Source organism: Mus pahari, chromosome 12 (assembly GCF_900095145.1).
Source record: "Mus pahari chromosome 12, PAHARI_EIJ_v1.1, whole genome shotgun sequence".
NCBI lineage: Eukaryota > Metazoa > Chordata > Mammalia > Rodentia > Muridae > Mus > Mus pahari.
The window spans coordinates 49,457,698-49,466,983 of record NC_034601.1 but is presented as its reverse complement, the minus strand read 5'-3'; the positions used below and the strand labels follow the sequence as shown (position 1 = coordinate 49,466,983).

The window sequence follows — 9,286 nt, the reverse complement described above, 5'->3', positions numbered from 1 at the left end:
CAGTCACTCCTTAATTTTAGGATACGTGCTCCAGTTGTTTCGGGGTAACTCTCTCCTTTGCTCCCACTCTTCTTATTAGTACTAGGGATCGCAGCCTGGGCAAGGGCTCTACTACTGAGCTGTCTCTCCCCCACTTCTCACCTTTGGCTTTGAGCCAGGGTCTTGCTAAGACGTTCAGGCAGGCGTTGACCTGACCCTTCTCCTGCCTCACCTTCCCAGGAACTGAGATCACAGGCCTGTGTTTTCAGGTCTGGTTAGATGCTGGGACTCTGGACACACAGGAAGGCACCTGCTATTCTTTTTGGAAAAGATGTAGTCTTGCATGGATGGCTGGGTTCCATCAGGAGTGAGAGCTCAGTATCAAGTCCGGACATGTTCAGTTTGAGCTACTCAGCTCTACTGAACACTTAAGCACCCTTACGCTTTAGGATCTCAGGGACTGAAGTGTGGTTTATGACTCACAAACCTAGCCATATAGGCTGTCCAATTCTGTGATTTTTTTAGTAAATTCGCAGAAATTGGCTGCTAGCATCACAATTCTCTTTCATGATATTTTCACCGTGCCCCATAGACTCCCCCCGCCCCTTTTAAAGTCTCGGTCACCCCCGCTTTACTCTGTCTCTAGATCTGCCCTGTTTGGCATATTTCATCCCGTTTGGAGCTGTTTTTGACTGGCTTATTTCATTGAGTCCAGTATCTGACAAGGGATGTCTAACCCTCTATCACATGGATGGACTAGTGTGTAGTTCACCTTTGACAGGCAGCTGGATTGGTTCCCAGTTTTGGACATTATTGGCACTGTTTCTAGGAATGCAAGTTTATGTTGACACACATCTTACTTCTCCCTTTCTCATTCTTTCCTTATTTTTTCCAGTCTTGAGTGTGTGGTATACATAAATGTGTATATGTGTATGTGCATGTGTGGGGCGCATTTGTGTACCTGGGGGGTGTGTGTACCTGTGTGCTGGCCTGATATTGATGTCAGTAATCAGCCTCCATCTTTTTTTTTTTTTTTTTTTTTTTGACATTTTTTTCACTGGGGCAGGGTCTCCCAATCTAAGCCAGAGCTGGCCAATGTAGCTAGATCTATAGTCGCCTTGCTTGTTTGTTTTGTTTATTTATCCCCCCCCCCCGGCCGAAACATGGTTTGTCTGTATAACCCTGAGCTGCCCTGGAACTTGCTGCCTCTGCTTCCTGAGTGTCAACTCTCACCAACTGGTTGGAGCTAGCTTGCTCTGAGGACCTCTGGTCTCTACCTTTTGAGGCTGAAATATAAACAGGCCACCACACACACATTGTGTGTGTGCGTGTGTTCTGTATTTAATTACTGGCCCATTTCTCGAGTCTTCTTTCTGTCTTTTTGATACAGGATCATGCAGCCCAGACTGGTTTTGAATTTGCTCTGCAGCTGAGGATGACCCTGCGCTGTTCTTTTTGTTGTTGTTGTAAACTTGCTTCCCCCACCCCCCACCCCAACTGAGGACCAAATCTAAGTCAAGTATTGGGATTGAACCCAGGTCCTTAGACAAGCTAGGCAAGCACCCTGTTAACCGAGCTGGACCCCCCAGCTCCCCATTTCTGACTAGTAGGTCAAAGTAGAACTGAGGGATCTTATTGTTAATTTATGTTCAGTTAAAAACAAGACCTGTAGCATAGGCATCAGGCACCACTAAGATGAACAAAAATATCTGATGGAGAGGCAGGCAGACACAACAATGGAGCTGTCCCCTTGCTGTGGAGAGAGGGAACCTGGATGTGCAGGGGTGGTGACACATAGGAGAGAGTTCCACATGTCATTACCCAGTGGAGTCAGTGGGGTGGTGTGCATGAGGGGTTGTCACCTCAGGGGTTGCATGTTATAAAAACCGGGTCTTTCTGACCTCTCTTGTAAGAGTCACATAAGGGACTCTTACAACACAGGTCAGAAAGACCCGATTTTTTTATGCTATGCAAAGGATTTTAAAAAACCAACCCCAAAACTCTAAGGGTGCTGTGTAAAGGGTCAGCAAATTCAAGAAGAGGCTTATCAACACTTATCAACTACAGAAAGTCAAACAAAGCGAAAAGGAGGCCCACTGAAGGAATGCAACCCCAAGAAACAATAATGGCAAGTATCAGGACTCTCACACAACCCCTGAGGTGACAACCCCTCAGGCAGATGTACATTTACAGTACCGCTCCTTTGGAAAAGCAGGCATGTTTTGTTTGTGGTGTTTGGGTTGATTATTATTATTAATTATTATTATTTAATTTTAATTTTTTACAGACCAGTTGTTATCCCCCTCCAGGTCTACCCTCTGACTGTTCCTCATCCCATTCCTCCCCCTACCCCAGTCTCCAAGAGGATGTTCCTACCCATCCCCCGCCCCCGCCCCGCCCCCATCCCACTAGACCTGCCCACTCCCTGGGGTTGTTGGAAGAGAGAATGAGCACATGCCTAATGTTTTAAAGAGTAAGTTGGACCACAACTTATTTTGCTTCCTTTGTTTCCCCCATTCCACCCCCTACCCTGCACTGAACATCTGCTTTTCTCTTGTGAGAGGAAGTGAAAGATTTAGGTTAGGCATAGAAACCAAACTCCTCTTTAAAGCATTCTTCTCCTTTAAGAGCTTCCACCCAAGACCCTGCCGGGTCAGATCAGCATGGGTGTACCTTACATCAACAGCTCTAGAGTAAATTTTACACAGTGATATTTTTTTTTTCCCCTAGGAAGTACAACCGTAGCTACTGTATCTGAGCATTGTGAAGTTAAAAGCTTGCCCTTGTCGAGGATGCTGACAAGAGTTAAAAGAGACCATCCTTTGAATGTCACAAAACTTTCTCTTATCTTTTTTTTTTTTTAACTGATATGTTGCCGACAAGGTAACAAGAAACATGTGAAGAGGATCAACAGTGGAGCCAGGGATTTTCCATATTCAGATCTTATGTGTATCTACCATGGGCTTGGTAGAGTAGAGAGAGACCAGGATTCTTGGGGAACTCTGTCTCTAGAAAAAAAATGTTATTTATTTTAATTTTGTGTTTATAAGGAACACAATGATTATGTCTTCCCATACAGAAATACACTGGGCTCTTCTGTAGCAGCTGATGAAGTAGCTGTAACTAAGGTCCTCTTCTACTCTGCCATTGCCGAAGGTCACCTACAGTTAGGGTTGTGTCCCCTCACCCCAAAGTAATAGCCAACATGCACACATCCGTTATACACACACTAATGTGCGGCCTGACCTGCTCTAATCCACTTAACTGTGCCTTAGGTACATCGGTGCATTCATTATTTGTGGGGATTGGGATGTAGAAACACCTGAGGTTGGTATCCGGAGAAGGAAAACCTGCCCCTCATGAAAGAGCTTTGATTCAGAAAAAACGAGAAGACTCTTGAAGGGCATACTGAGCAGCAGAGCCCTTTTCTCTGCCCTGAATTGTCTTGAAACTTCCAGAATCCAGCTGAGACAAAGAAGTAAGTGGGAAGAAACACCCGCCTCTATTTTCTTGCTTTTGGTTTAACATTATTTTTAAGTTTATAATTTTTATGATTTTAAAATAAGCTTGTTTTGCCAGGTGGTACCTGTGATAGCAGATTTTTGCCATAGAAGGGTGTGCCCCTTCCCTGGCCCATTAGTACAGACCACACCACCGCAGTTTAAAGCCTAAATGTCCCCCAAAGTCCACGTGTAAAAGGTGTGGCCTCCAACACGTGGTGTGACTAGGAGGTGCTGGAGCCTTTGAGAGGAGGTTGCCTGATGTCTTAGCTTCTTTTCTTGTGAGAAAACATCCTGACAAAAGCCCCCTGAGGGAGAAAGGGTTGGCTGTAACTCACAGTTCAGAGCACCATGGCAGAGGAGCTAGGGTGGCAGGGGATGAGAGCAGCTGGTCACTCAGGCCCACAAAGAAACAGAGAGCACAGAGTGCATGCTTGCTGGGACTTAGCTCACATTCTCCATTTTTATATCACCCAGGACCACCTATCTGCCCAGGAATGGTCCCAGCTGCAGTTACAATGGGTCTACATCAATTAAGGTATATATATATATATATATATATATATATATATATATATATATGTATATATATGTATATGGACTCCTAGGTAATTCTAGATTCTGTCAAGTTGATAATTAACACTATATAGCACATGCTGTTCAGGGGATATTGGGATATATCAGGCTCTTCCTGTCTTTTTCTGACTACCATTAGGTGAACAGGCTTCCTGTACCATATGACCCTGACCTCACATACAGTGCCACCTTAGACCCAAAGGAACAGAGTTAAACCATCAAAGATTTAAATGTCTGGAACCATAAGTCAAGATAAACCTTTCCACTTTAAAGTTGATTGCTGTAGGTATTTTGTTACAGCAATGAAGAGCTGACTCACGTATTTGACAACCAGGACTCCGCTCTACAGTGGCCCTAGAGCTCCTTTTAGTGTATCTAAAATTTAGGCAGGCTTCTTTTTTGACTCCTGGCTCCTGACCTCAGCTTCTTAGCACGCTTACTTCAGAAAATTTCTCCTTAAGACATGTATCTTATAAAATAAAATTTTTGTAAGCCACAAATGCCGAGAGAAGATTAGCATGATCCCTGAGCAAGGATGGCGTGGGAATTCTTGAAGTGTTCCATACTGTTTTTGCTAAATCAGCATAATCCCTACTTTCTAAGTATTTGCTCTTATACCCAGAGTTAAGTCTGGTGCTCATCCCTCATCAAGGAAACTTCTCTTTGCATCAGATGGAGGCCATTACCGAAAACTACAGTCAGTCAGAATGCAGAGATGCGGAGCCCATTCCCAATGGATAAACAATTTCTGAATCTCAAGGAACATTTTGGAAGTGGTGGTGGTGGTGTGTGTGTGTGTGTGTGTGTGTGTGTGTGTGTGTGTATGTGTGTGTATGTGTGTGAAGACTGTAAAAGCCCAAGTACCAGGGAGTTTGCTGTGAGATGCTGTGAGGTTGTGTCTCCTAGTAACATTAGAAACTTGCGTCATTATTGCCTAGGTATGAGCAGAACAAGGACCGCAATAGATGTGCTGACATGGATGGGGAAGCCCGTGAGGCCTCAGCCCCACACAAAGAACTGAAAATAGCTAAGGATGCTGAGAGTGGGAGAAATGCTCCGACCCATGGAAGAGCACACCAATGGGCCATCCAGTGCTGAATGGTCAGCATATACATGTAACAATAACTAATGAAAAAGGAGCTCATGAATTTGGAAAATATTGAGGGGTGGGATATGGGAGGGTCTGGAAGGAGGAAAGTGAAGAGGAAATTATGTAATTATATTATAATCTTAAAAGTAAAAGAAATAATATATTTTAAACACACACACACACACACACACACACACACACACACCCTCCCTTCCCTTGCCTTTTGTTTTAAGGGAATTGAATTCACTCTTATCACATTAGACTTCACACACACACACACACACACACACACACATACACACACACACACACCCTCCCTTCCCTTGCCGTTTGTTTTAAGGGAACTGAATTCACTCTTATCATATTAGACTCGACTCCTATAGCCATCTCTCCCTCCCACATAATATGCTTACTAATTCTTTAAGAATTTCATCAATGCATACTTTTGACTATATTCACCCCACACCTCTCCCTAACTCCTCCCAATCCACTCCCTCCTGACTCCATGCCTTGCCCCCTACCAACTCCATGCCTCCCTCTCTCTCTTTAACACACACACACACACAAACACACACACACACACACACACACACACACACACACACACACGACTCATCAAGTCAAGTTTGTGCTGCTCACATACTCATGGGTGTGAGGTCATTTCATGGTTGACCTACCCTTGTCCTTCAAGGTTCATGCCCTTAAAAAGAAAATCCCGCCTGCTCCTGCTTCAGAATCCATCAACTACCATTAGCTCCTCCCTAGGGTGGGGATTACTGAACCCCTCTCCTCTCCTTGCTGCTGTCTTGATGTTGTGCAGGCAGCCATAGCTGCTGATAGTTCATGAGGGCAGCGGTCCTGCCACATCCAGAAGACCACAGTTTCAGTGCCATGGTCTCTGAGCCTTGGGTGAGGGGCATGATGAAGACGTCTTATTATTGGCTGGGCACTTCACATATACTGACTCTCCACCCTTTGGCCAGTTGTGGGTTCCTGTGTTAACTGAAGGCAGCAATCTTTGATCTGGTGCTGGTTTAACTCTACCTGGTGCAGTCTTTCTTTGACATATGGAAACTTGAGTAAGTAAAATAGTATTTTACTTACCCGATTCCCCAGTGAGTTTGAAAAGCCAATAGCCCAGAACACAGGATGACTTTGTCATGGTACAATGTTATTTTGAGTCATTACTGGGATCTTGTCAAAGATAATATTTTTTCATACTTTAATTACATGTAATAATTCTAAAACCAAACTGCTTTTCATCTTTTTCCTTGTCAAGAGGTCTACTAGGTACCCCAATCATACACACATACTGTAATACACAGAAAATGCATATGTATAGATACACAATAATTTCTGTCTTTTTTCAGGCCTGTTACATGCCACACACTATATAGTGTATATATATGTACACACACACACACACACACACACACACACACATGGCACTTTATAAACACTGCTTCATTAATTTTTATAGTATTTCTGTGTTAGGTACAATGATTTATTTCATAAATAAGGAAGTTGAGACTCAGAGAGGTTGAGTAAGCATTATAAAGGTCACACAGCTTGTATAGTGTATGATACAACCCAATCAGCCAGTCCTCACGATGTGCCACATCATCCTTGAGCTATCTTGCTAGGATTCTGCCCCCAAGTCTGTATTTCCAAAGGAGCCAAGAACAAGTTTGTCATGTTTTGTCTGTACGCTATCTTCCGGAGCTACCATAGAAAATCTCGCTACTGTGTACCGGGTGTCGACTCAAAGCCATCTATCTGCTCCCTTCCCATTTCCTCTGTGTTTGTCACCTGTCATTCTGCTTTGTGACAGGGTTCCTGGAGCAGAGCAGCCAGGCTGATCTGGGTTCAGGATTGCTCAGCCAGGGACGTCTGGGGATCTCCCATGGTGCGTCCAGCACTTCCTCAGTGGAACTTGAAGACGGAGTGCTTTCCTGTTTGACTCACGCGCAAGAGGAAATTCCGGCATTTTCTCAACCACCTGTTCTTTGCCGCGTTGGGCGATGAGTGCAACCCAAATAATACACCATTGTATCATCCGTTGTGAGCTGATGATATCATAAGGCACAATAACAAGAACACCAGGAAGCAGATGGCAGCAGCTTCTTCTTCAAAGTCTTCACAGCAACAGATCAGTCTCTATTAAAATGCCTGTCTTTTTAGCTTTCAAGTGTTTTTTTTTTTTTTCCTTGAAAGGAAAGGGTTCTTTCCGGTGCTGGCTTTAGTCAAATTTTCTGACTATCCCTTAAAAATCATAGGTAGACTTTCAGGACCACCAGCTGTGGAAAAAAAGGGCATCTTGGGCATCATTCATGGCTCCATACATCCGGGAGTCCAGCGAGTCATGCTTTACGACAGAACCCACCCTCTTTCTCCTGGAGTACTCGGGAAACGGTCTGTGGGGTTGTGAACCTGGACCGTCTGATTTCAGGGAAGCAACTGTGAGGTTGCTGAGATGGGCTGCAGATGGCATTTCTCCTTTTGCCCTGCTGGGGTGACTGCCACTAGCTAGCTAGACTTCCAATACATATAACTCTTGACTTGGGTAAATGCACGGACATTATTTGTTTTTTATTTGTATGGTTTTTGTCATTCCTAGATACTTGCCAGTTGGTGAGGTGTTTTACATACATCAACAGATGCTGTCCAAAACAAGGAAGGTTAAGTAATTAAAAGCTATATTATTTTTCAATGAGTGGCTTATGGAAAATGTAGAAGAAAGAAACAGCCACAATCCCACTGACCTAGAATAAGCTTGCTTCTTTTCCCTTTCACCCTCCCTCTATTCCCTCCCCTCCCCCACTTTTCACTCTTTATTCCAAAGTTGTGTTGTTTTCAAGAAAAACGAACAAACCGTGGACCTTGCCAAGAAGGAATTTATAACCTCAAGGGCAACACAAATGTGAAAATTAAGGAAAAAGAATATTAAAAAAAAAAAAAAACCCAGGTAGCATATGAAATGATGATGAGAATGGAATTATCCTATTATCCTATTATTTTAGAACATATTCCCAGAAACACAACTGAGACACGTTTGGCCTGGATTGTCATTTGGTCTTGGTTCTCACTTGCTGCACATCGATAGGCAAGTAAGCTTAACCTCTCCACGTTGTGTTCTCATCGATGACCTAGGGAACATAGGCTGTATAAATAAGATAATACACCCCACATGTTTAATATAGATCATGTTGCATAAGTCCCTAAGAAATATTAAGATCATTACTTGTAGCGTAAGGTTGTCAAGAGACCAACTAACCGCAGAATTGACATTGCTTTTTATCTCTCATGGCTGTCTTCTTCTTGCTCGTGAGACCCAGTCATTAATAATGACCTGAGTTTAAAAATGCACCAGCTTCCCCTTTGAATTGCTTTAGGATAACCATGGATTTATCAATGAAGGCGTTCACCAAGTGCTTTTGGGATATTCTGGTCTTTTGATGAGGGAGTTACAGTGGACTCCTTCAGAGTGTCAGACTCTTATTATTAATGAAGACTGCTATTAACGGTTTTCATCGCCAAGATGGCAAAACCAGAAACTAGCACGTAGTTTTTAACTTTAGAAAACAACTGATCTCATTACAAACTAGACCTTTGGCACTCCTCAGAGCTGACTCCGTGACACCTGCCAATGGGAAGGCAGAGAATATTTGTGAAGAACTCAAAACCTTTTAATCTGGTATTCAGTGTGTGTTGCACAAGATTACAAGTTTTGTTTTTGTTTTTTGAGGCAAGGTCTCTCTGTGTAGCCCTGACTGTCCTGGAACTCACTACATAGATTAGGCTGGCCTTGAACTCTGTGATCCACCTGCTTCTGCCTCCTGAGTGCTAGTATTAAAGGTACTTGTCACTATGCCAAGCGTAGAATAATTTGTTAAGGCATATATTTAAGGATCTACTTTTATTTTTATATTACAAAATCAAATGATGTTTATTTTAGAAAAAAATAGCAGAAATAAAAGATAACAGAAAAAACTTAACATTTGATTTACTTCCTCTCAGTTTTAAAATATAGTATTTTAAAACACATATTAGTAGAATTTCTTCCTTCCTCCCTTCCTTCCTCCCTTCCTCCCTTCCTCCCTTCCTCCCTTCCTCCCTTCCTCCCTTCCTCCCTTCCTCCCTT

At 43.2% G+C, this 9,286-nt stretch overlaps 1 non-coding gene across 1 annotated transcript; it reads left to right on the top strand.

Moving 5' to 3' along the window:
- Positions 1-4,523: 4,523 nt before the first annotated feature.
- On the top strand, positions 4,524-4,625 carry LOC115065195. The gene has a single exon (XR_003844982.1). It is a non-coding gene; the product is annotated as a U6 spliceosomal RNA (small nuclear RNA).
- Positions 4,626-9,286: the final 4,661 nt, after the last annotated feature.